The sequence below is a fragment of the Peromyscus californicus genome, unplaced genomic scaffold (genome assembly GCF_007827085.1).
Source record: "Peromyscus californicus insignis strain IS unplaced genomic scaffold, ASM782708v3 Scaffold_12__1_contigs__length_115047231, whole genome shotgun sequence".
In the NCBI taxonomy this organism is placed as follows: Eukaryota; Metazoa; Chordata; class Mammalia; order Rodentia; family Cricetidae; genus Peromyscus; species Peromyscus californicus.
The window spans coordinates 70,211,872-70,238,388 of NW_026294413.1; the positions used below are offsets into that span (position 1 = coordinate 70,211,872).

Here is a 26,517-nt window from a genome sequence, read left to right on the forward strand (position 1 = left end):
GCAAGAAGTTACAGCATCCTTTTTTGCAGGTGGTAAGATTTTATATGTAAAGAACCTAAAGTCAACACCAAAAAAACTTCTACATCTGATAAATGCATTGAGCAAAGCAGCAGGATACAAAATTAAGACACAAAACAGTAGCCTTCCTATACACCAACTGCAAACAAACTGAGATACCTTACAACACACACCTACATCCATACACATCCTGGCAGTGCTGAGTGGACTCGGCTAGGGGTAGAAAAGAACTCATGAAGTTGGGAGAGAGTCGTTGGGGGGCTGGGGAATTTGGAGTGGAGGGAATGGAGGAATGACTTGATCAAAGTACTTTGTATGCATGTAAGAAATTGTGAAACAAAGAAGTAAAAAGGGCAGTTCATAGAATGGAAGAAATCATTTGCAAGTTATGTCTGTCATGAAGGTCTAGTATAAATACTCTCTAATGTGAGTATATAAACAGCCAACAAGCACATGAAGATCTGCCTCACCTTATCCATGATCAAGGAAAAATTAAAAAAAACTTGGGACCACAAAGAAACATTGGTTCAAATCTAGTATGGTAAGCATAATCAAAAGAAAATAAAGATATTGTAGAGAAATTGGAGCCTTCTTACACGGTTGATAGAAATTCAAAATAAAGTCAGTTTGTAAACTGACTTTGGTAGTTCTTCAAAATGTTGAAAGCAAAGTTACTGTGTGACCTAGAAATTCTGCTTCTAATGGACCATGAAACTCAAGAATAACCTGACAAAAAGTTGAACACAAGTGTTTAGTCTTGAAACCATTATGCAAAATGAAAAAGTCAGATACAACAGGTCACATACCGAATGATCCCATTGATATAAATGATCTGGAGCAACCATATGCATGGAGATAAGCCAGTGAGTGCTGTTGGGTGTGGTGTGGACAATTAGGATGGGTGAGGCTCCTGAGGATGTGGAAGTTTGTTTTTTTTTTTAATTATGATAAAGTTCTGAAATTAGATGGCTATTTTGGTTACACAGATTTATAAACTTACTAAGATGACTTAATGTTCTACCTTCGAAAGTTTGTTTTTACTATGCAAATTATAATTCAGTTTGCCAAAATGGAACAAGCGGAATTCCTATATGGACTTGTATTAAATTGTAACAATGCTGATTTCAGTAGGGGTTATCATTTGGGGAAAAAATGATAATGGCATTAAGAAATTCAATATAAGTATTATAGGAAAATATATTTTATATATTAAATTAGCATGACTTGAGATATATGCAGATGCATTTAAATGAAATACTTATAGAAAAATTTATTTTGAGGTAATGAAATTTTTATTGATTTCACAGTTGTTAGGTTTTCCAAATTGCCCATAATGAAAACAAACTGATTAACATAAAAAATTGAACTTTTTCTTGTTATCTGAAGGTCAGAAAATTGCCACCCAAAAGACTTTTGATGCAGCATTTTAGGATGTCTAAGACAGAGAGAAAATTCTATGTACTCCAATGAAATTATCTTTACATTTCACACATTTACTTAAAACACTGCCACTTCTCCAGAATACATTAGAGTTAGTTAAAATTTTACAAGGTCCTTCTGAACTATTTATTCACTTAAATTTGTTTAACTGATTCATAAAACATAAAAATTATATATACTAATGGAATAGCATGTGATGTTTTAATATATGTACATGTGTCCATATATTTGTCCCTCTCTTAAAACATTTGCCATGATGAAAACATCCAAAACATTTTTGGAAATATGCACTCCATTTATTATCAATTGTCAGACCTTTCTGCTGCAATCTATGACTTACTATCTGCTGATCAGTACCTTCCCCATCTCTTTTTCCTATTATTCACATCCTCAGTAAATCACGATTCCCTTCTCAACTTCTGTGACCATCCTTTCGATATTCCATATGGATGACATCATGCAGTACTTGCTTTTGTGTGCCTGGCATATTCTACTTAACATACTGACCTTTTTCATGTTGTAAATGGGAGGATTTCATTCCTTTTTGCTGCTGAACAGTGCTCTGTTGTGCTTGTGAACCATCCTTTACTCATCAGTAATTGAATTCTTAAGTGGTTTCCATTTTTGGGTTATTGTGAACGGTGCTTCAATAAATAAGGGGTGCATATGTCTTTTTAACCTATCAACTTTATTTCCTTTGGATACATATCTTCTAATGGAATTGCTGAATTGTACAGTAGATCTATTTAAAATTGTTTTAGGAGACATCTGTATCATATGCATGCACTAATTTTTATTATTTGAAAAATAATCTTGGTTTATTTTAGTGTGTGTGTGTGTGTGTGTGTGTGTGTGTGTGTGTGTGTGTGTGTGTGTGTTGCTCCCATACCGTGGCATGTGTGTAAAGGTCAGGGACAATTCTGTGGTATATGTGTTCCTGGAATTGAACTCAGGATACCAAGTTTGAGCTGCAAGCATTTTACTCGCTAAGCATGTTAAGTGCCTAAGCACTCCATTTTCTTTGTGTCCTCACCAGAACTTGTCATCCTGAGTCTTTTTGACAATTCCTGGGAGGTGACTTACTGGTGTTGGGTAACAGCCCATTGTGATTATGATTTCCATTTGTCTGTTAGTGAAACTGAGCATTTTTTTAGATTATCTATTAGCCATTTATGTATCATTTTATGTGAAATGTTTACCGAGTTCTATTGTTTCCCTTCTTCTGAAAGAGAGTCATGTTGCATATCTCAGGCAGGCCTTCAACTCAAGATACTTCTGCTTCAAATTTCCAAGTACTAGGATTACAGATATGTATTACCACTTCAGATTTCATTGCCTCTTTTGAAAACAAAACTAATTTGTGTGGGGCTGAGCCCTCCTGTGCTTTCCCTGGTCTACATTTGCATGTATATTGTTGTTATCTTTGTTTAACTCATGTTTAGGAAGCCATGCTGGTGAAACTTTATGGGTGCAGCTCCTGACATTCCTAGGAGATGCAATCTCATAGCTAATTTTCTGGATCTTACAGTCTTTCTGCCCCTCTTCTACAATGTTCCCCGAGCCGTAGGTGCAGGAGTGTGTTGTAGATACAATCACTGGGACTGGGCTCTACAACTCTGCATTCTGATTGATTGCGATTTTCCATAATGGTCTGTCTATTGTAAAAGCAACATGTACTTATGTATTTAGGAATATATATGTATATACATGTATGTATGTAATGACAACTAATGAAAAAGAGGTCATGAATTTGAAATAGAGCAGGAAGAGGTCTGTAGGAGGGCTTGGAGTGAGAAAGGGAGGGGGAAAATGTGCCCAAGAATGCCATTTTCTTTGTGTCCTCACCAGAACTTGTCATCCTGAGTCATTTTGACAATTCCTGGGAGGTGACTTACTGGTGTGGGGTAATAGCCCATTGTGATTATGATTTCCATTTGTCTGTTAGTGAAACTGAGCATTTTTCGATTATACTGAGTTCTATTGTTTCTATATGTAATTATATAATTCTATATGTAATTATAATCTCAAAAAATAAAAAATACTTAAGAAGATAAACTACTTGCTTTTGGACTGTTGAGCTTTAGTAGTTTCTCACATGTTCTGATATCAGTCCCTTGTTAGATATATAGTTTTTTTTTTCTTAGAGTTTCTATTGTTGTGAAGAGACACCATGACCATGGCAACTCTTATAAAGGAAAATATTTAATTGTGGTGGCGTAGAGTTCAGAGATTCAGCCGTTATCATCACGGTGGGACATGGATGTGTGCAGGCAGACATGCATGTAGGTGCTGGAGAGGTAGCTGAAACTTCTATATCTTGCAAGCAACAGGAAGTGGACTGAGTGTTACACTGAGGGAAGCTTTAATAAAAGAGACCTCGAAGCCTGCCCCCACAGTGACACACTTCCTCCAACAAGGCCACACCCACTTCACCAAGGCCACACCTCTTAATAGTGATACTATCAGGTGGCCAATTACATTCAAACTACCATAGTTTATAAATACTTTCTTCCATTATGCGTGTTGTCATCCCAGTCATTTGATCATGCCCATTGCTTGGCAAAAGTGTTTCTTTTTTTATGTAATCTCATTTGCCAATTTTTGCTTTTATTTATGTGATTTAGGAGTTTTGTCCAAGGAATAAAAAGCCTTGCCAATTGTAATGCCCTGAAACATTTCCCCTGTTGTCTTCTGGTTGTTTTGTAATTTTAGGCTTTATGTTTAACTCTTCAATCTATTTTGACTTTGGTTTTATAACTTGTGAGAGATAGAGATCTAGTTTGATGATTCAGTACATGGATAGCATTTGCTGAAAAATCTATCTCTTTCCTCAAGTGTATCATTTGCACTTTTGTAAAAAGTCAGTTAGAAAGCTTTTTCCATAGATACTAAGGAGATACTTGAAACATCATAGTGCTGTATGACACAGGATGTATTTATATTACTAATAACTCATATATACATATAAAGAGTGTGTGTGTGTGTGTGTGTGTGTGTGTGTGTGTGTGTGTGTGTGTTTGGTGTGTTATAAGTTTCATGGTTTTCAATGGATTTTTTTTTTTTGAGACAGGGTCTCACTTTGTTGCCCTGGTTGTCCTGGAACTCGCTTTGTAGACCAGGTTGGCCTCGAACACTCAGAGATGTACCTGCCTCTGCCTCCAGAGTGCTAGGATTGAATGTGGCAACCACCATGCCTAGCTCTGCATTGGATTTTTAATAAAATAAAAATTCCTAGCAGTTGGCAATAAAAAGTAATATTCCTTTAAAAACGTTCAGTTGGTTGTAGGTGTGTGTGTGTGTGTGTGTGTGTGTGTGTGTGTGTGTGTGTGTGTGTTTGTGTGTATGTGTAGGTTTCCTCCTGCTATGATGTGTGTTTGGAAGAATGACTTTCAGGAGTTGGTTCTCCCCTTCCGCATGTAGCTCCAAGGAATTACACTTAGGTCTTCAGGTTTGGTAAAAAGTGCTCTACTCATTGAGCCGTCTTGATTGCCTTAAAGACGATATTTTTATGATCACTTATCAGATCTCTACATTCATTTCAGTTTATAGCGATCCATTATAATCCAAAATGTTTGCAGGGATAAAAATGTTACTGCTGCCCCAGTCGAACGTTTGCGTTCAGGCTGTTAAGTGCCTGCACAGCACTGTGTGCCTGCTGCACAGAGGTACAAGGCTGAATCTTCTGTTTCTGCAGCTGTTATATGCAAGGAGACGTGTTTAGCATTTTTATCCAGTATCACTGTGAATCTTCCCTCCTTCCTTCTGTCCACATTTGAGCGAATGTCTGTGAGGAGAGTAAGGCCTTCCCTTCTGTCCTTCTTATACCAGGGGAAATAATTAGATGCCGAATTTGTGTACGTGCAGTTGATAGCAGCTGTTTCTTTTTCCCAGACATCCAGGATGGAAGGACTCTGTATCACTGTGTTTGCTTGACCACTTACCACTGTTGAGATAGTAAGACGAGTTACCAGGTCATCTTTAGAATTTACAATTTATTTCTAGAATATCTACAGGGGGTGATCAGGATGAAACCCTCTGCTTCCCCAGACTTGTGGGGAAGCCTTTCAGGAAGCCCAGGGGTGACTTACAGTTTAGATGAACACAGAGGAGCATGGGCAAGGCTTCAAAGTACTTCTCCATTCTTCTTGTTCAAATCACACAGTGACCTACACTTCCTAGGAAGGTACATATTCTATTCATAATTGTCTGTTCTTACTTATCTTGGCTCTGAGCCAATAGGAAACAAACTTCTCTGCCCACAAATACTGGGTTGAACTAAGTGAACCCACCTTTTCTTTGCATGTGAAATGAACTGCTGCCACCTCGTGTGTGTTCTGATTGCTTGCTGCTGAAGTGTGCAGAGTACTCAGGCATTCTGTCTTTGGAAGGAGAGCTGGCATATCTGTTTGCTACCTAGAAACCCTTCTTGCTACACAAGCAGAACAAGTGTTTCTAGGGACTATATTGTAGACTTTCCTTTAAATTTTGTATCGTATAGTCATTCTTTATGAAATTAGAGACTTGGAAACAAAGGGGGAAAATCTGTCAATGAAAAGTAAAAACACACCATAATTGTGATCTAGATAAGCATGCAGACAAAAGAATGTCACCCAATGATGAGGCTATACCCTGTTTATACAGAAACAATGATGCTATACCCTGTTTATACAGAAGCAATGATACTGTACTCTATTTATACAGAAACAATGATACTGTACCCTGTTTATACAGAAACAAGTACACAGTCCAGACAGAAAGTTTTTACTGCCTGATAGTGTAACTTCTGTGAGTGAACACAGTGGTGTTGGAGCTAAGCCTCAGCACCATAGTGAAAGTTCTTAATGTCAGTGTGTCCTCTTGAGTGTTAAGGAAAGCAAACTCCTAGGAATTGTCAGACACACAGGTATGAGATCCTGACACATAACAGCTTCAGAGATGGTTTGTTACCTTGAAATGATTATTCCTAGCTCCCTCCAGAAAGCCTGAGAGAAAAAAATATTGACATTTAATTAAAGAGTCTTCATTTTAATATTTCTATTAAATATTTAATACTATGTCTGAAGAAGAGACAAGATAAAGTCTCCAGAGAGACCATTCCATTTACTCACTTGGATTTCTTATACAATGTTTGGTCCAATCCAGAACATTCAAATCTTTAGTTTTCAATATAGATTTTTGATCCAATAGGAAAAATCAACTAACAGAAGCTAAGTGATAATGACTGCACTTCTCTCGCAGGAGTCTAGTGATCTCATATCGATCAGAGCAGAGGTGACAGACTGCAGAGTTTGGAAATGTTGGCAGCATTGGGACATTCACTGACTTGGTCTTACAGATATAGTTATAATCAGTTCTATAAAATTTGTGTTGTGTCATTGGTTATAATCTCCTTTGGAAAAGTTAGAGAGTCTTACACACTCAAAATGCTTGAGTAAAATTCCAAAGCAGGTTCACAGCGAAGGTTGTATGCAGATTTATAGTTTCATGTCTTATTATCAATACGCTTATTTACAAAAATGTTGGGACATGGTTTATGGTTTATGGAAAGAAAAGCAGAACATGTAAACTTAAATTAGGTAAAGTTCAGCAGAATTTGCCAAGTGCCTAAAATACTAGAAACAATTAACTTAGGATGGAATTCATTTTCCTTTGCTAGTTCAGTCTGTAGAGTCTACCAAAGGGATGATCACATATGCTCCTTGGTAGATATTTTTACACCTAACCTCATTTAATTATGACGTCAGTGTTACCATAATCAAAACATTCATGTCAGCTTTCCTAGCTTTGGCTTTCTGAGGCAAAGGCTCCCCAGATTATTGTGAATGCCTGGCCTGAACCATCTACGAACTAGAATCAGGCTCACATATTTCACTCTAATCCCTAAGTTTTAGCATCAGAGAATGAGAATGTTCAGTATTCTGATGTCTACAAACTGTTTTTTGTGAGAGCTCCTGAAGTTCTAGATATTTAGTTTTTTTTTTTTTGGTTTTTTAATTTTTGATTTATTTATTTATTTATTATGTATACAGTGTTCTTCCTGCATGTATGCCTGCAGGCCAGAAGAGGGTACTAGATCTCATTACAGATGGTTGTGAGCCACCATGTGGTTCCTGGGAATTGAACTCAGGACCTCTGGAAGAACAGCCAGTGATCTTAACTGCTGAGCCACCTCTCCAGCTCCCCTAGATATTTAGTTTTTAATTTTAGTTTAGTTGTTAATTTTATTTTGTTATTGTGTGTGTGTGTGTGTGTGTGTGTGTGTGTGTGTGTATGTGTGTGTGTGTGCGTGTGTATGTGTGTGTATGTATAGGCTCATATGTGCTATAGCCAGTTCTGTCCTTGTATGAATTCTGGGATTGGACTCAGGTCCCTAGGTTTTTATGGCTAGTGTTTTTACTAGTTGAGTCATAAACCAGATTGCTGGCCCAGAAATTTATTTTTGAGAGCATCCACTTAGAAATGTTAACGAGCCCCACAATAGACTACTGGCAATGGTCGAGAGACAGCCCGAACTGACGTACTCTGGTGATAGGATAGCCAAACACCCTAATTGTCATGCTAGAAACCCCATCCAATGACTGAGGGAACCGGATGCAGAGATCCACGGCTGGGCCCCAGGTGGAGCTCCAGGAGTCCATTTGGCGAGAAAGAGGAGGGTTTGTATGGGCAAGAGTTGTTGAGACCAAGGTTGGATGAAGCACAGGGACAAATAGTCAAACGAAGGGAAATACATGAACTATGAACCAATGGCTGAGGAGCCCCCAACTGGATCAGGCCCTCTGGATAAATGAGTCAACTGATTGGTTTGATCGGTTTGGGAGGCATCCAGTTGGTGGGACCAGGTCCTGTACTCAGTGCATGAGTTAGCTGTTTGAAACCTGGGGCCTATACAGGGACACTTGGCTTGGCCTGGGATGAGGGGACTGGACCTGCCTGGACTGAATCTGCCAGGTTGAGCTCAATCCTCAGGGCAGTCTTTGCCCTGGAGGAGATGGGAATGGGGGATGAGCCGGGGGGAGGGCGGGGGGGGGAGAACAAGGGAATCCGTGGCTGATATGTAAAATTAAATTAAATTATAAAATAAAAATAAAATAAAATAAAAAATTAATATAAAAAAAAGAAAGAAAAGAAATGTTAACGAGGGGCCAGTGAGAAAGCTCAACAGGTATAAAGATTCTTGAGCTAGCCTGACTGCTGAGTTCCATCCTTGGAAGGAGATAACTGATTCTCAAAGTCATCCTCTGATTTTCAAGGACACACACGCACACACACATAAGCATGCCATATACATACACATACAATAGTAATAAATAAAAAAAATGCTAATGAGTTTCAAATATTTTAGGAAGATGTTCTTGGTACCATATTTCTAATCTGCTTCAAAGGGGGAGTTCATTTATGTCTGTATGCCAAATACTGAAAGCAGCTGCATCCCTTAAACTTTCTTTAGGCAACGTATCAGGAGATAGGATACCTACTGTCCCCAAGGACTTGTAAGCCACTCCCCAAATGGCTTTCTTTACGTTATGTTGGGGCATATTATTTTAAGGTGTGTTACTTTTGTTTATGCTTCATTCGTTTAACTCTGTGAAGCTGAGTTACTGGGCCTGTCTAAAACACCTGATGGTCTAATAAAGAGCTGAATGGCCAACAACAAGGCAGGAGAAAGGATAGGCAGGGATGGCAGGCAGAAAGAATAAATAGAAGGAGAAATCTGGGAGAGGAGAGATCTAGGAGTGAGAGGAAGAGAACATCAGGGGCCGGCCACCCAGCTACCCAGCCACCCAGCCACCCAGCCACCCAGCCACCAAGCCACCCAGCCACCCAGCCACCCAGCCACCCAGCTACCCAGCCACCCAGCTACCCAGCCACCCAGCCAGCCATGGAGTAAGGGTGAAAGTAAGATTACAGAAGTAAGAAAAGGAAAAGGTCCAGAGGCAAAAGACAGATGGAATAAGTTAAGAAAAGCTGGCAAGAAACAAGCCAAGCTAAGGAAAGGCATTTATAATTAAGAATAAGCCTTCTTGTGTGATTTATTTGGGAGCTGGGTGGTGGCCCTCCCCCAAAGGAGTCAAAAGAGTAAAGAGTAAAAAACACCCAACAATGTTTCCCAAGTCAAGCACCTGGACATTGTTTTTTCTTGTCACCACTCAGTTTTCATTCATAACTAGTAAGAAACAGGGCCTGTCTCAAGTGCAGTTTTACAGTGCTATTGCTTGAGAATTTCATACATGAAAATGGATCAAACACACCCTTATTCTCTTTCCTCAAAGTCATCCTCTATCTATCCCCCATTTTTTTCTCCCATCTTTTTTTTTAAAAAGCTGTATCTACTCAGTGTTCCTTGTATGTGCATAGCTGTAGGGTCGTCTACAGAAGCGTGGTAGCTTTTCTGAGGCAACATCCATGAAGAAAACTTTCCTTACTCCAACAGCCACCAATTATCGATAGCTTTTCAGCTAGGGGAGGAACGTTGTGAGCATTTTTTCCTACCCATGCTAGGATTTTGTGTGGCTTAATCTTGTACAGGTCGTACACATCTAGTCACAGCTGCTGTTAGGTTGTGTGTGCAATGGCCCTGTCATATACAGAAAATAATGTTTTTCTACAGATGTCTTCTACTTTTTACAACCTTTTCTTTCCCCTTTCTATGATTATCCCTGAACTTTTGTGGGGAGGAGGTGATAGAGATGTTCCATTAGGGCTAAGCACTTTACAGTCTCTTATTCTCTATCTGCTGGCCAGTTGTGGGTCTCTATATTAATACTTGCTATATACTACAAAAAGAAACCTCTCTGATGAGAACTGCACATATGTTGGGATATGTGCAATATAAGGGTATAAAGTAAGAACTTAGAGGGCAATTTAGTCCATTTAGTAGAATAATAGTATTAGGTTTTCCCCTAGGGCCTATGACCTAACCAATAATAGGTTTTTGGCCCAGTTAATGGTACCAAGCATGAATTCTGTCTTGGAATTGTCTTTAAATCCAATCAGAAAGTACTTAGTTAGTCCTATAACACCCATACCACATATCGTGCTGGTGGGCACATCTACCTGACAAGTTGTTATTGTAGCTCACAGGGTTCACAACTAGGTTATACTTTTCTCCACTTGCAGCATGACAAGAGCTTTCTGGAACTATGAAAGGTAGCCAGTAGATAAGAAACTTCCAGGTCAGTACCAGCATGATTTCTCCATGTTCTCAAGTACATAGTATCTTCAGTAATGGTATCTTACTATCAAGTTCTGAAAGATAATCAAGAGTAATAGTTATAACTTGTAGTGTTGCATGGAGGTTCTATGGGATTCTATTGATCAACAACTCAGAAAGATGTGGCCCATACTTGGCACTGGGTTTTTTATTCGACAGCCTATGGTATCTGGGAGAGGCATTGTTTCCTACCCCTCGGGTACCCTTGTTTTCTCATTGAGCTATCTGTGACAGAGAACCTTCCACAGTGAACTCAACAACTTCCTTTCAAGATCTTGTCTTATGTATGGCAACCAGTAGCAGCCAACAGATACTTGGTACAGTTTGTGAGATTTCCCTGAGAATGTGGGAGCTGGCTATTGCCTCAAGCTGAGTTCTGGTATTTCATGAGAATTTTCTACCACGATGCATTTTTAGTGTGCTATCTGAGAAGATAGAAATATGTTCCAGAGTCTTCTGGCTGTGCTGGTGATGTGACGAGCCAGACATTAGCCGATTTCTGGAAGTTCACAAAGTGTTAGCCCTATATTTTGACTGGTTTCTGCATCAGCCTTCTGGAAGATGGGACCATTGGCTCTCCACCTGCAGGCATTTTGTACCAATGTGGTACATAATATATAATCTTTATGTCATGTAACAGTGTAACTCTACAATCTTGCCCTCTCACCTAGGTGTCTCTGGTTGTAACTGAATGGCCTCTCGGGACATACTGGATACTGCACAAGAAAAATATGACCAGATTTCTTCTCTGAGTTGTCCTGAATGAGAGACTTCTGAGACAGAAGTTAAACCTTCCTTCGGTGAAGAGAAAAAAATCCAAATTTTCATTGTCTGTTACAGATATGGCCAATTTTTCATTCCTGATCCCCTCCCTTCCACTCCTACCTTCTAATCATAGGCTTTCCTCATCTTCTGTCCCTCTGAGGGAGGCAGAGGACCAGTACCCGTGATACACAGAAGTGCCATATTAGCATCTCTGTTCATAGGAAAATGTCTCCTGCTCTGACACTAAGCATCATCTCATTCAGTTTTGTATAAAACTCTAGTTAGAATTATTAGGTATGAGCAATTAAGCTGTCTTTGTGTGTTCGTGCCTCTGTGTACGTGCATGTGTGCATGCGTGTGGGTGCGCATGTGTTGACCAGAGGACAGTCTTGGCTATGGTTCCTCTTATGCCATCTGCCTTACTTAATTTTTTTCCCTTTCAAGTAAGGTCTCTCACTAGCCTGGGGCTCATGAATAAGTGGACTAGGCTGGCTTATCAGGAAGTCCCAGAGATCAGCCTGTCTACCTCCCCAGTGTGGGGGTTACATGCACATGCCACCATGTCTATTCTCTTATGTAGGGTCTGGGGAATGGAACTCAAAAGCTCCTGTTTTCATGGCAAACATTTTACTGAATGAGCTCTCTCCCTAGGACAACACAGTTAGTTTATAACAGTAAGTTGGTATGGTGGTGAGGTTGTCAAGTTCTGGTCCACTCACATTTGTATAGACTAAATTGAACCTCTGCTGTGTTAAAGACACATCAGTTTGTTCAGACATTCTATAGAGATTTGGGAGCAATGATGATTTATTTCCAGATTTATAGAGCTATAAAAATACAACCTTTTCGCCAGGCAGTGGTGGTGCATGCCTTTAATCCCAGCACTTGGGAGACAGAGGCAGGCGGATCTCTGTGAGTTTCAGGCCAGCCTGGTCTACAGAGAGAGTTCCAGGAAAGGCGTAAAGCTACACAGAGAAACCCTGTCTCGAAAAACAAACAAACAAACAAACAAAAAATACAACCTTTTCTCAAAAAAATTAAAATAAAGAAGCACTTGCATGTCCATGTTTATTGTTGCTTTATTCACAATATCAAGGAAGTAGAACCAGCCTAGATGGCCTTCAACAAACAGATGGATAGATAATGAGAGTGTAGTACATACACAAAATGGAATTTTATTCAACTTCAAAGGAAAATTGAATAGTGAAATTTGGGGAAAATAGATGGATCTGGAAATTATTATATTAAGTGAGTTGACAAATACTATATAGTCTCCCTCATTAGAACAGCTTGGATATATATATATATATATATATATATATATATATATAATATATATATATATATATACATACATATATACATAAAACATACACACACACATATATACACTCACAAAATGTATACTCAAAATGAGTGTAGGTAAAGGATAGAAAATTAGAAAGAGGATCATGAAAGAAGTCAAAGGAAGTGTTAAGGAAGTGCAGAAGGCAATAGAAATGGAAATGGAAAAAGAAGCTACTTGGGGTAGAAAGGAACAAGGAGGTGTGGGAGTGCTTAAGGGAAAATCAAAGTTATTTCTGTTTGAAAATGTCATAATGAAACCCATTGCTTTGTGAGCTTCATTAGAATCAAAATACAATCTCTATTTACCCTCTTTCCAATAGGAAATGGTATTTTAATTTAAAGTTCATGTGTATTTTATGTCTTTGTTGGGGGTTAGATATATATTCTCACACATACAATTCCTGTCATTCTTTCCTGTTTTCTTCCCTTCTAGTTACATGTTTTCAACCTGTTCTTTCAAAGTCCATTCACTTTTCTGATAGTGTTTGAATTCTGGCTCCCTTCCTAATGTGTAATCTAAGAAGCCACATTGTTTTAGGAAACCAACCAACCAACCAACCAACCAACAAACACCCTTCCACTCCATTCAATTTGTTTGCCCTGGGCCCAACATGGTAGGGGATCATCTCTGTCGTGAAGTATTTGCCGTGATTCCAGCTGGTGGACAGTTCCTGGTTTGACTCTACCCTGACCTCCATCTCTACATACTGCCCAGGGGGAGAAAGGAGTAAGGAGTTTCGAGTTTCCATACCTTGTTGGTAATTTCCCAAGATTGTATTGAGAGTTCCCAGTCTCACTTGCTCCAGACACAGCTGGGAAGTCGAGGGTCCTGGGTCAGGAGGACGTGAGTTTGATCCCCAGGCCCACGTAAACACTGCATTGGATGGTGCCCATCTATAATTCCAGCACTAGGGATGCGGGGACAGGAGGATCCCTGAACTTTCTGTCCATCTAATCTGGCTAAATTGGAATGCTCCAAGTTCAGTGAGAAACTTGTAACAAAAATGAAGTGGAGAGTGATTGGCAAAGATGGTGTCTATCTCTGGCCTTATGTACACACATGTGCACATTCTCATGTGTGGGTACACACACAAATACTATCATGAGATCTAGAATCTAAATACTTTCCTGTTAAAATCACCTATATTGGTTGTAAGCTATGTGGAATACATGATATGTATCAAGTGTTACATTTAAATCTACTTTGACAAATGGGCATCCACTTGTGTAACCATTACTTTAATTAATTTATAAAATATTTCTTATCACTTGGTAAGTTACTTTGTGACCTACTGTTGCCTTCCTTCCCTTCCCATCTTTGGGCAACTTTGATCCGATTTTGTCACCAAAGAGTAGATTTCCTTTCTCTGCATTTCATATATATGAGGTTGGACGATATATGCTCTTTCATGCTTAACTTATTTCAGGATAATATTTTTAATAGTCATCCACATTGACTGGTGGGCCAGTAGTTTATTTCCCCATGTTTCTGAGTAATATTCAACTTAACGAGGACATCCCTGCTTATTTGATGAATTATGCACCCTTTCTTTGGCCATCTTCAATCTGCTATTGATCCTTGCAATGAATTTTTCTTTTAAGGCATTACAATGTGCAGTTCTAAAATTTCTATTTGTTTATTTCTAAGGTTTCTATTTCTCTGCTGAGATTTTATTTCTGTTTACTTATTAAGAACATATATTTCTTTCATCCTGTGGACATATTTTCAGTTAGTTCATTGCACATATTTACTATAGCCGATTTACAATGTTTATCTATTAAACTGAGACATCTCAGTTACTTTCTATTTGCTGCTGATTTTTTCATGACTATGAATCATACTCTTCTAGTTGTTTTTGGTTATATAATGATGATCAATGATGTGATATACAGAAGAACATTTCTTGTTGCTACACTAAATTCTTGTCAATAAATCAGTTAATAAAAACTTGTTGCGTTCTTACTACATTACAGTGCAGTGCTGGGTTTGCTGTTAGGGAATCTTGATGACTGTATTTGGGCAAACAGGTAAGACAAACTGTGTTGACAGCACATGGTACCTGAAAAAGCTCAAAATCATACAGAAGAAATCAGTGGAGAAAGCGGGTGCCAGTTTAAAACCGTAAGTGCTTCCCAGTGACATTTCCCAGAGATAGAGATTCAAAACCTTAGAGGAAGCATGACTAGTGACTTCTTCAGATGAGTGACAACTTTAACAATTTAATACCTACTATCCCAAATCTTTATAAGGAATCAGTGAAAAAGTGTTTCTCCTCTGTCTTTCTTTGACAAGCCCTCCAGGCTGTCCCCAGGTCAACTGATACAACAGGGTATCTGAAAGCACTTTCAGCTGTCCACACCTTTGTCTTCCAGCAGACCTGGTGGTGCAAGTCAGCCTCAGAAAGGTCTTCCTCAGTAGCAATGACTTTGACCTTAGAGAATGGTCTCATGCCCTCAGACAGGACAGCACTTTTATTCTGGGCACACACTAGCTGCATCTGTCCAGAATACTTTCAGAGCAGTTCCTTCCTATGGCTAAGGTGGGAGGTGTTACTCAGACTATGGGCTTTGCTACCTTACAGAGGAGAACGCATGCTGGGTCAAATGCTGGTGGTTAAGGAGACCATAGGCTCCAGAGGAGGGAATAAGGGAGAGACCAGCTATTATCTTGCCAGATGGCCTGTGGTCAAACTGCCTTCTAAATACTTAGCTCATATCTGTGAATGAAAATTCCTGAAAAGAAGCTGTGTCTGGCTGGGAACAAAACACCCCTGGGAGGAGCTTTTGTGTCTTCAGAGACTGATTGGAATTTCAGATTGAAATTTTGTAGGTTCAGAGGCTAGTTACTTTATCTTGGGCTAGTTTTATTCCTTGCCTAACTCTGAATCTGAAATAACACCTTGTGATAATCAATAAAAACCTCTTAGAAACTACTAACTTAGTGGAACATTAGCAATCCAAGAACTAAGAAAGTCATCAGACAATATTTTAGGGCTATACAAAAGCTTTCCCCATCTCGAGATATCTGTCTCTCTTGGGTACCCACCAATTTATTTTAAACTTGTTGTGATTTATGACTTTCTTTGTTCTGTAAAACTATAAAAACCCTGTGAAATTTTTCCATGTTGGAACATGGAATTTGAGGTAATCTAAATCTGTGTAACCAAAATGCCTCCAGAATAAACAATCTCACTCCCTTTAAGATGAGAGCTGTGGTTTTTACATCAATATAAATTAGTACTGCTCTCAGTCTTCATCAGAGAGGTTTCTTATTGAAGCCCGTGACAGTTAAGACAGAGACTCATATAACTACTCAAAGCGCTGAGAAGAAGGGGTGATGGGGGAATTGGCTTTAAATGGGTTGTCTTTATCACCCCCTCTAAGGCTCTCAGAACATCAAGGAAAGGGTGAACAGAGGAAATGAAAGAGGGCCAGGGTAGGGAGGTGTATCGCAGAAAGATGCTTTCTTAATATGACATGTTTATTGCACTCCTGAATGCATTGCAGCTGTTGTCCCTTGCTCAAGACCTGCACAAGATTGAGCCCATCAACATTTCTTCAGGGAAGGCGGAAGGGCTTATGGGGTCCCACATTTCCCCAAGAGACTACTGTCAGTTACTGGGTGGCTGGGGTAGCCACTGATAACTTCTTATGGTATTTCCCACCCATGTGTATGCAACTGACTCTAATCAGGCTAAGTGGGTTACATACATAAAAAAAGCCTCAAAATGACAATGTGTGTGGCATGTTGGAAAGGATAAGGGTTTCAGTGGGACAAGAAAAGGAGATGAGAGAGGGTAATGGGGAGTGAAAAATGACTAAAATTCATTATATGTATGTATAGGATTGTCAAAGAATAAAAAATTAAAAATAGAATAGAACAAAATGGGTTTTGAATCTTCTTGAATAACATAAATCACACCATAAATTGTTTTTGCTGTGTGGAAGGGTCAATTAATACAGTGTGGAAGGGAGAACAATCCCCGGATTAGTTAGGAAAAAAGAGAAAAATTATTAGAAAATCTGCATATACACAAACACAAATATATAAAAATCTGTGGGCAGATATGAAATGAAAGCAATCTTTCAAACAGTAACATTTTCATTACACCATTTGTTTGCAAATATTCTTTCTGGCATTCATTATTGTCTCAGTGCAATGTAAAGCATCTTATAATGGCTTACAATTCTTCACAAAGTGATCTCTGCTTATTACTTTAATTTTACAATTGTCATCAGTTTTTGAGTGGGGTACCCCACCAATATGACACCTTTCAGTGTCGTTTCCCCAAAATAAAGGTTGCCTTCATGTCTTTGCACATTTTTCTTTTCTTTTTCTGTAATGTTCTTTGGCTTTATTATTGGCTGATTCATTCTATACTTCTGAATTTAGTTGTTATCTCCTTATGTTACTTTTATCTTCTTTCTGCTTCCAGTTAAATGCTTCTGTTAGGTGCCATTTTCTTCCTCTGTGGTAGATTTTAATTACTACATCATGTTGGATTATACTCTACAGAATAACAAGACCCTTGAAGACTGAAATAAGGTTTATTATCCCAACTGTATCACCTGTACTCGTCTGAGGCATATATTAGCCATCAAATGCAGATTATTTATGGAATTTAAAGTAAATAGAAGTTGAATTTGGAAATTTCATGAAGGTTTGACTTCTCACTTGTAGAGTGATGTGGTGATTTGACAGTTTTATGATGATCATCATGACAGATAAATATATTCATAACATATAGAATCATACACACATATATGATTGAACTGTGTGCCTAACTACAGTTGTATGCTATATGTATGTACACACACATGTATACATATACATATATATATATGCTTACATGCATAGTATACATATTTTGTTCATACATTTTGTGTGTATTTATATATTTATCTATACATATCTAGGTTAGCTATCTATTAATTCTCAAGTTCTCCATGCTTTCTGTTGCTTTGTAAGTGCTGTTCCTTCTTTTATGATTATGTCCTTCATCACTTCTATGTTTCAACCCAGTGGACTTTACTTAGTCTTTAGTCTTACAACATGGGATCTGGAAATTTCCATCTCACCTTCAAGGCTGGCATGGGTCTGGCCCTCTCTATGAGCTTTCACCTTCCTTTGCTTTTCCAATCAAGCCTCCATCCCACTTTACTCTTTCTGATCAGCTACCTATGCCTATATTAACTAGCCTGTAAATTCAGTGAGAGAAAATTATGCGATTTCATTTCCCCTCTAGCATATAACATGTATGAAGAAATAAGCAGGTATTTAAATAGTTGTCTTCTTTCTATTCCCTGATAATCTCATTTCAACTTTCTTGTTGAATATATAGAATCATTTATGAGTATGTATGAAATCTGGAATCCACATTTGAGACAAAATGTGGTATTTGTCTTTATAAGTCTGGCTCATTCTGCTAAAAATAGTGATCTCCCTTGCATCCATTTTCCTGGAACCAATCTGATTTTATTTATTTTTTTTATGGTTGAATAAAATTTCATTATGTATTATATAACAATTTCCTCCTGGATGAAACATTCCATCTAGGAGGAGAGTTTATTAAGACACAGTATCTTCTAAGAGGAGGAGAAATCTTCCATCCTACAGGGAAGCCCATTAAACTCAGGAAGTAAACAACTCAAACTCTTCAGGAAGTCCCTGAAACTGATCAGGTTTACTAAGTCCCTCCCTTCTCAAGCATGTATAAGCTGTAATGACTGCTAAGAAACACTCTCAGACCAGCTGAGTTGCTTAGAAGAGGCTCTGGCTAGGCAAGCCATCTGGAGAAACAAAGACCAGCTAAGACATTTGGAAGAAGCAGACCAGCCTAGCTGCATAAAAGAAACACAGCCATCTAGAAGAAAACCAGATCTCCTGGAATCCCTGAAAGAGACAGTTTCTAACCTGCTGTGCTGGTTGCAAGTGCAATGTGCTCCACATTTTTGATGTTTAAGAGCTCTCACCCATGCTGGGGCAGGCTTTTGGTATTGCAGCTGTCTGAGTTATTTCTGTGCCTGTAAGTAAGCTTTCACCTCATATTCTTGGAAGAAATATCAATAAAACTTATTGGTTCACCAAGGTTAACTTGGATGGTATCTACTTTGTCTGTCCTCAGTTCCCTATCTGAGATGAGTAGACATCGGTTTAGGTCTCTCCCAGATTAGTGTCACACAATCCTTGCCCCCCAGGAATGATTAAAGGATAACTGGCTTCTTCCTTTTCTCTAATAATCTTACTTTGACTTTCATGTTGTATATACAGAATTGCACACACACACACACACACACACACACACACACACACACACACACACACTGGGATCCACATATGAGACAAAACTTGATATTTGTCTATAGATAATCACAATTACAATGATGTAGAAAATGGAATATAAAGTTTGATAAAAATTTAAAAACATACAAATGAAAAGAGTTGATCCTTTATACTTCTCCTCTTGTAATGCTTTAAAAATTGATCGCATGTTAAAACTTAAAGAATAATTCTGGATTGATAAAATTATGTTAGCTAAAAATTATTAATTAGGAATTATCAATAGTCACATCCATGACTATATCAAAGTTAAGAAAAAATTATTTATTGGTTAAGGTAATTTTCTAGAGATTACATATCACATCCACGACTAGATCAAAGTTGGAAGAAACTTTAAGAGTGCCATTGCACAGTGATAATAAATGAGGCTATATAACCAATGACTGAAAATGAAGGAAATATGAAGCTTGAATCACTGTGGAGAGCTTGAACAGATCAAGATGAACTTCTGTGTAGCATTCCCTTGTCTGGTATAACTGTGCACCCTTGAAGACAGAGAAGACATCAATATATCTCCGTGTGATAGTTTCCTATAATACATAGACATGAAACAGGATAATTGTAAATATTTAAAACACTGAAAAAATCAGTGACAAACAGTCCAATAAAAATATGCAGAATGTGTTAGTAAGCCTTCAAAAAACCTACTCCATGTCATTATTTATGAATGGAATACAAATTAAGCCTACAAGTAATCATATTCCACCAAAAAGACCAAATTTAATTCCTAAAGTAGCAGAGGTGCTATACATTGAGGAAGGAATTGTGAATTGGTAAGCTATTTTGGAAAACACTAGTTAACTATTTGCTTGCCTGATTTTGGGATTTGTAAATAATGGTAGTGAGCATCCAAAATGGTGATATTTTATTTGTATTAAAATGTTATTTGTATGTTAATAAATAAAGTTTCCCGGGGGTCAGAGCTATTAGCAAGTCATAGGAAAGCCAGGCGGTGGTGGTGTGGTGGTGTACACTTGTAATCCCAGCACTTGGTAGGCAGAGCTAGGTAAGTCTCTGTGTGTTCAGGGATACAGCCATTATTGGATACACATGCCTTTAATCTCAATACCAACCATAGAAGACCTGGAGGTCTGTACAGACAGGCAGTGACAAGGCGGTCATGTGGTTGGGTTTACAACCAATGAGAAGGCAGAATGGAAAGTCTATATAAAGACTTAAACACAGGAAGTAGCTCTCTTTCGGAGAGATAGGACCACTGCAGGAGGAAGGGTAAGGTTTTTGCTCTTAGCTCTGACCTCTTGGCTTTCTTCTTTGCATTGGTTCTGTGTTTCTTATTTAATAAGATGGTTGGTTACATCTACACCCATCCCCACTAATGATAAATGCAGAGTATTCATAGCAGTTCTATTCACAGCATTAAAAATTTGAATGTAACCTAAACATCTACCAACAAGTGAATAATCAAGTGTAGTAGAATATTATTTTAAGGTATGTTACTTTTGTTTATGTTGCATTTGCTTAACTCTGTGAAGTTGTTTTACTGTGCCTGTCTTAATGGTCTAATAAAGAACTGAATGGCCAATAGTAGATAGGAGAAAGGATAGGTGAGGCTGGCAGGAAGAGAGAACATATAGAAGGAGAAATCTGGGAGCAGAGATCTGGAGGCCAGAGAAGGAGGAGGACATCAGGGGCTAGCCACCCAGCTACACAGCAAGCCATGGAGTAGGAGTAAGATTTACAGAAGTAAGAGTTTGAGAGAAGCCCAGAGGCAAAAGACAGATGGGTTAATTTTAAGTTTAAAAAGCTGGCTAGAGCCGGGCGGTGGTGGCACACACCTTTAATCCCAGCACTCGGGAGGCAGAGGCAGGCAGATCTCTGTGAGTTCGAGGCCAGCCTGGTCTACAGCGCGAGATCCAGGAAAGGCGCAAAGCTACACAGAGAAACCCTGTCTCGAAAAAACCAAAAAAAAAAAAAAAAAAAAGCTGGCTAGAAACTAAGCCAAACTAAGGCTGGACATTCATAATTAGGAATAAGCTTTCATGTGTAAAAGAGCCAAAAAACAACCAATAATAATCAAGTGGATTCAAAATTTGAAATTTAACAAAGTAATTAAAAGGAAATCCTTTATATTTCCTGCTAAGAATGGCTATTTTTTAAAAGACTAAAGTTAACAGTAGTGGCATGAATGTAGAAAAAAGAGAATTCTCACACTTTTTTTTGGTAAAAAGTATATTAGTAAATCCACTATGGAAATAATATGGAGGTTCTCCAAAAATTAAAAGAAGAAGTCTCATGTAGTCCATATAATAGAAGTCCAAAAATAGAAGTCTCATCTGAGTCACTTCTGAGTACATAGCCAAAGGAAAGAGATGTCCGCACTCCTGTGTTTGTTGAAGCAAGTCAAGAATTGGAAACAACCTTGCATGTTCATAAAGTGATCAATGAATTGAGAGTAGTACATATACACAATGGAATACCATAAAAGGAAGAAATACTGTAATTTGCTACAAAATAGATGGGACTGAAGATATTAAGTGAAATAAGCCAAGCACAAAAAGACAAATGACTCATGATTCCAGTCACTTGTGAAACCTAAAAGGTGTTTTGTTATTGTTGTTGTTGTTGTTGTTGTTTTTAATAGCAGCTGAGAGCAGGATCGTGGCTACTGTGAAGAGCTGAGAATACAGGGAAAGGTTGATCAATGAGAACTGAGCTATTGTTAGGTAGGAGCAGGAAGTTCTGTGTCTTATTGCACGCAAGTGATTATAGATAGCAAGACTGTAGTACATATTTCAAAAAAGCTCAAAGAAAGGACATTGAAAGTTTTCATCACAAAGAAACTGTCAGCCTCTGTGGAGAGAGATATGTTTATCCTGATTTAAACACTACACCATATATACATATATCTGGTCTTTACATGACACTCCATTAATCTGTGCAATACTTATTTATCAGTTAAGAAAAATCTTACTGATATACACAACAAAGTGGATTATTCTGACAGGTGTGGTACTATATGAAAGAAGGCAAAGCACAAAGTACATTCTGTACAACCCATGTGTATGAGGTCTAGAAAATGAAATCTATTCTGTAGTGAATTAAATCAGAACAGTAGCTATTGCTGTAGGAGTAGAGAGTAGTTAGGATAGGTACCAGGAGTGTTCTGTGATCTGAAAATGTTCTGTGTCTTCATCACTGTGGTGGTTTCACAAGTTCTAGGTGCAATTCATTAAGCTGCACACTTAGCATCCAGAGTCATTGTATGTGGTTAAGAGGAAAGAATAAAGTGAAAACCAGAGGCAAAAGACAGGCAGAATGGTGGCAATTAAAAGGAATATTTCTTGAGAACAATTCAACAGCCGTGAAAAATGGAATGTTATCTTCAAAGTATCTTTAGACGGTACTGAAGGCTTTTCAATCATTAAACATCTTAGCAGAATGAAGGGAATTCAGGACATTTTCATACAAAGACTTAAGATATTGCTACAAGGACAGCTAAGGATTTATCTTACAGTTAATAAGAAAAAATGATGCCCATAGAAATGTGATTTGCGTCATATTTTAATGTTAGTAGATGAAAACATGAATATTTCCAGAATATACCAATAAATAAAATGTCCTCATTCTATTATTGGCACTACAATAAATTTTGACTCTAAGAAGCCATTTATGTGTGAAAAAATGTTGGTTATCCTGCTAAAATTGAATTACTGTAACATAAAACATTGCCCAATAAACAAAATACACAAAGCACTATGAATAAAATATAAGCACAATGGTATTAAGGATAAATGTATGAATATATAAACACATAATTCAATACAGTATATATTACATTATGCTAAATTATTATTTTTCTCCATTCATATGCTACTATTGTGGACTATGTGTATTTTACACAGTAATATATATCATGAATTATTAATATAAGGAAGCATATTACATAATGGTAGAAGTATATTATATAACAGGATGAACAGGAACAATTAGCAAACAAAAAGAGAGCAGAATTTTAAAGAATTCTGAGTGAATAGAAGGTCCCATATAAATGACACAGTAGAAATAAATAGATCAGAACTTATTAGCCTTAATTAAGAATGTCAAAATACTAAAATTACTAAAGATAAAAAGAAACGTGATGTTTTAGTCAGAGTTCTCTAGAGAAACAGAAACAGGGTGATGAATATATGTATATATTGGAATTTAATAATTCCCACACTAACTGTCTCTCAGTGCCGGGCGCGGGAGAGGGGGGCGACAACCAGTAGTTTCTCAGTCCACAAGGCAGGTGGGATCCCTCAGAAGTCCCACAGCAGGAAGGTTCCTGAGAGCTGGTGGTCCCTAGTCCAAAATGCAATCTCACTCGAAAACACTGGTTCTAATATGAGCAAAGAGGCAACAACCGGATAAATCAACTCAGCGGCAGGAGAGAAGACCAGTCCGGCAAGGGATGAGATGATCTTCCTTCCGAAATACCCTTCTCCTCTGGGCTGCTGCCCCAATTGGCGTGGGGCTTCCCACATCAGTCAAGGTAGCCAGGACAGTTCTTTAGCTGTGGCTCCCTACTCGGATGATTCCAATTTGTGGCAAATTGATGTTGAACCCAACCATAATAGAAGGAAAAGGCAGTTTGGGACTCAGAGACTGACTTAGATGCCAAGCACAAAGCAAATAAATCTGTCATAACTCCAACTAGACGAGAAGTGAGGCAGCAAACGCAGCAAGATTTAGTTTAATTTTTCCCATGACACAAAGAATTTCCTTAGGATGTTTCAAACACAGCACAGTGAACGTCTAAGCTGAATTACTAATACATGCTGCTAACTATTGTTCAATTTTTAAATAACAACTAATTATTAGAAATAAATCACTACCATTTTCTTCTGATTTTTGGGTAAGTTTGGGAATTGCAAAAACCCGAAGCAACATTATCACTCAGAATTACGATTAACTTGAACAAATGCCAGGGAAGAGTTGTGTTTGAACACTAGTTGCTCAGCACTAAGTACCCAATTTAGTGATTGATTAAATGGCTCTCATTTTTCACCTCTTCCCATGCCTGTGTTCTAGGGGGTTTTCACAGAACCTTTGGCTTTGGGGCCTCCTCAATTCTGAGTTAGAATTGCTTCTGCCAATTTGTATAAAAATTATGGAAGCAGCAGGGTGGGGAATGCTCTCAGTCTCAGCTCTTGCTCTCCCTCTCCATGCCTGCATCGAGAATGCTCCAGACTGAGACTGCTGGAGGATGAAGTAGGTTAGCTAGAGTTGAGTATTTATAGCTTCTGGACTACCGGATGATTGATCTCAGACATGACTGAACTCTGTCAGTCCTATAACTGTTTAGCAGAACCCACTTGAAACTATCATTCCCCACATTATTGGCAAACTGACACAAAGACTTGGGGTTAAGAGCAGTGAAAGAGATTATTTTGACAGAGTGTACCATTAAGGGGATGGGGAGAAATCTGCAGCTATGGAAAACCCCAGGAACTCATGAGATTGTTCCCAGCTAAGACTCATAGCAATGGCGGAGAGGGTTTTTGAACTAGCCTTCCCCTCCACTCAGATTGGTATTTACCCTAATTGTCATCATAGAACCTATATCCAGTGACTGATGGAAGCAGATGCAGAGACCCACAGCCAAGCACTTGGCCAAGATCCTGGAGTTCAGTTGAAGAGAGGGAGGAAGGATTATAAGAGCAAGGGGGGAGGGGGTCAGGATCATGATGGGAAAAACCACAGAAATAGTTGACCCAAGCTAGTGGAAGCTCATGGACTCTGGACTGACATCTGGGGAGCCTGCATGTGACAGAACCAAGCCGTCTGAATGTGGGTGAAAGTTGTGTGGCTTGATGTGTTTGTGGGTCCCCTGGCAATGGGATCAGGACTTACCCTGGGTACAAGAACTGGCTTTTTAGACCCCATTCCCTATGGTGCAATGCCTTACTCAGCCTTGATGCAGGAAAGAGGGGGTAGGTCTAGGCCCAACATGGTATAACAGCCTATATTGACTACCCAAGGGAGGCCTTACTCTGTATTAGGAGGGATTGGGGGTGGGATAAGAGTAGGTGGAGAGAGCAGGAGAAGAGGAGGGAGGGGGAATGGGTTGGTATGTAAAAGGAAAGAAATTCTCTTTTTTAAATAAAAAATTATATATATATATAAAATTTTTTATTTAAAAAATATATATAATAAAGACTTGGGATTATGCGCCATTACTGTCCAATAGCTAACTCGGCAGCAGAAAATATGTATGCTTCACTGAATAGTGTGTGCCGTGGCTGGGAGGATGCAACACACTGTATTCAACAGCAAAAGGCAGGGCCTCCATGGTGTCACAGCTCTAGATCTTATCTCTAAGTCCAATTGAAATGAAGTCTTTCTGTCTCTTTCTCCCCCTTCCTTCTTACACACACACACACACACACACACACACACACACACACACACACACATACACACCTTGTCCCTCAGATTAGAAAAGTTTGTGAATATAAGCTTTAGGCAGAGAGAAACGTAAAAATTAAGAACTGCTGTTAAGAACTGGACAAGTCTCTGTGGATGGGCTCTTTATGGGTCTAACCCTGGATAGAGAACTTTTTGCCTTAATTTTTTTTGTTTGTTTTTTGAGACAGGGTTTCTCTGTGTAGTTTTGGTGCCTGTGCTTAATCTTGCTCTGTAGACCAGGCTGGCCTTGAACTCACAGAGATCTGCCTGGCTCTGCCTCCCGAGTACTGGGATTAAAGGTGTGCACCACCGCCGCCCGGCTTTGCCTCCATTTTTTAGCTCTGAAACAGGAAACTGATGGCCACCTGACACATTTGTAGGGAAAGTATCAGCTTTAGTAACTACAATAATGGTTTCACTGTTGCATTTTCATAGTGCATATAATGTACTTTGATCATATTTACCAACTTTTCCAATTTTACCCTCTGACTTTCCCACCAGTTTCCTTCTTCCCAAATAGTTTCCCATATATGTGTATGTGTTCCTCATCTATCTGTCTATCTATCTATCTATCTATCTATCTATCTATCTATCTATCTATCTATCTTTCTGTCTGTCTGTCTGTCTGTCTATCTATCTATCTATCTATCTATTCTGCATATGAGAGAAAACAGGCAGTTTTTGTCATTTTGAGTCCGGCTTACTGCAAGAGATTCAGATTTTTATGAAGGAAAAAACATGAGAAAGCTACTTAATAAATCTTACGTGAATAAAAATATGTGCATACATGCATTTGTGCATAGGCATGCCTACTCAAGTGATTTTTTTTTTCCCCTGAGAAGTCATGGTAGTTCATGCTGTCTTTCTTCTAATGGTTGGGATGTTTTGGCTTGTAATGTAATTCTATATTTATGGAATTATAAACAATTCTAGGTCTACAGCACAAAAATTGTTCATAGAAATTCAGGATTACTAACATCTTTTT

At 38.5% G+C, this 26,517-nt stretch overlaps 1 protein-coding gene across 1 annotated transcript in view; it reads right to left on the reverse strand.

The window, feature by feature from the left end:
* Positions 1–26,517, reverse strand: part of LOC128107439 (T cell receptor alpha chain MC.7.G5-like) — a 357,479-nt gene that overhangs the window by 328,937 nt on the left and 2,025 nt on the right. The window lies entirely within an intron of this gene.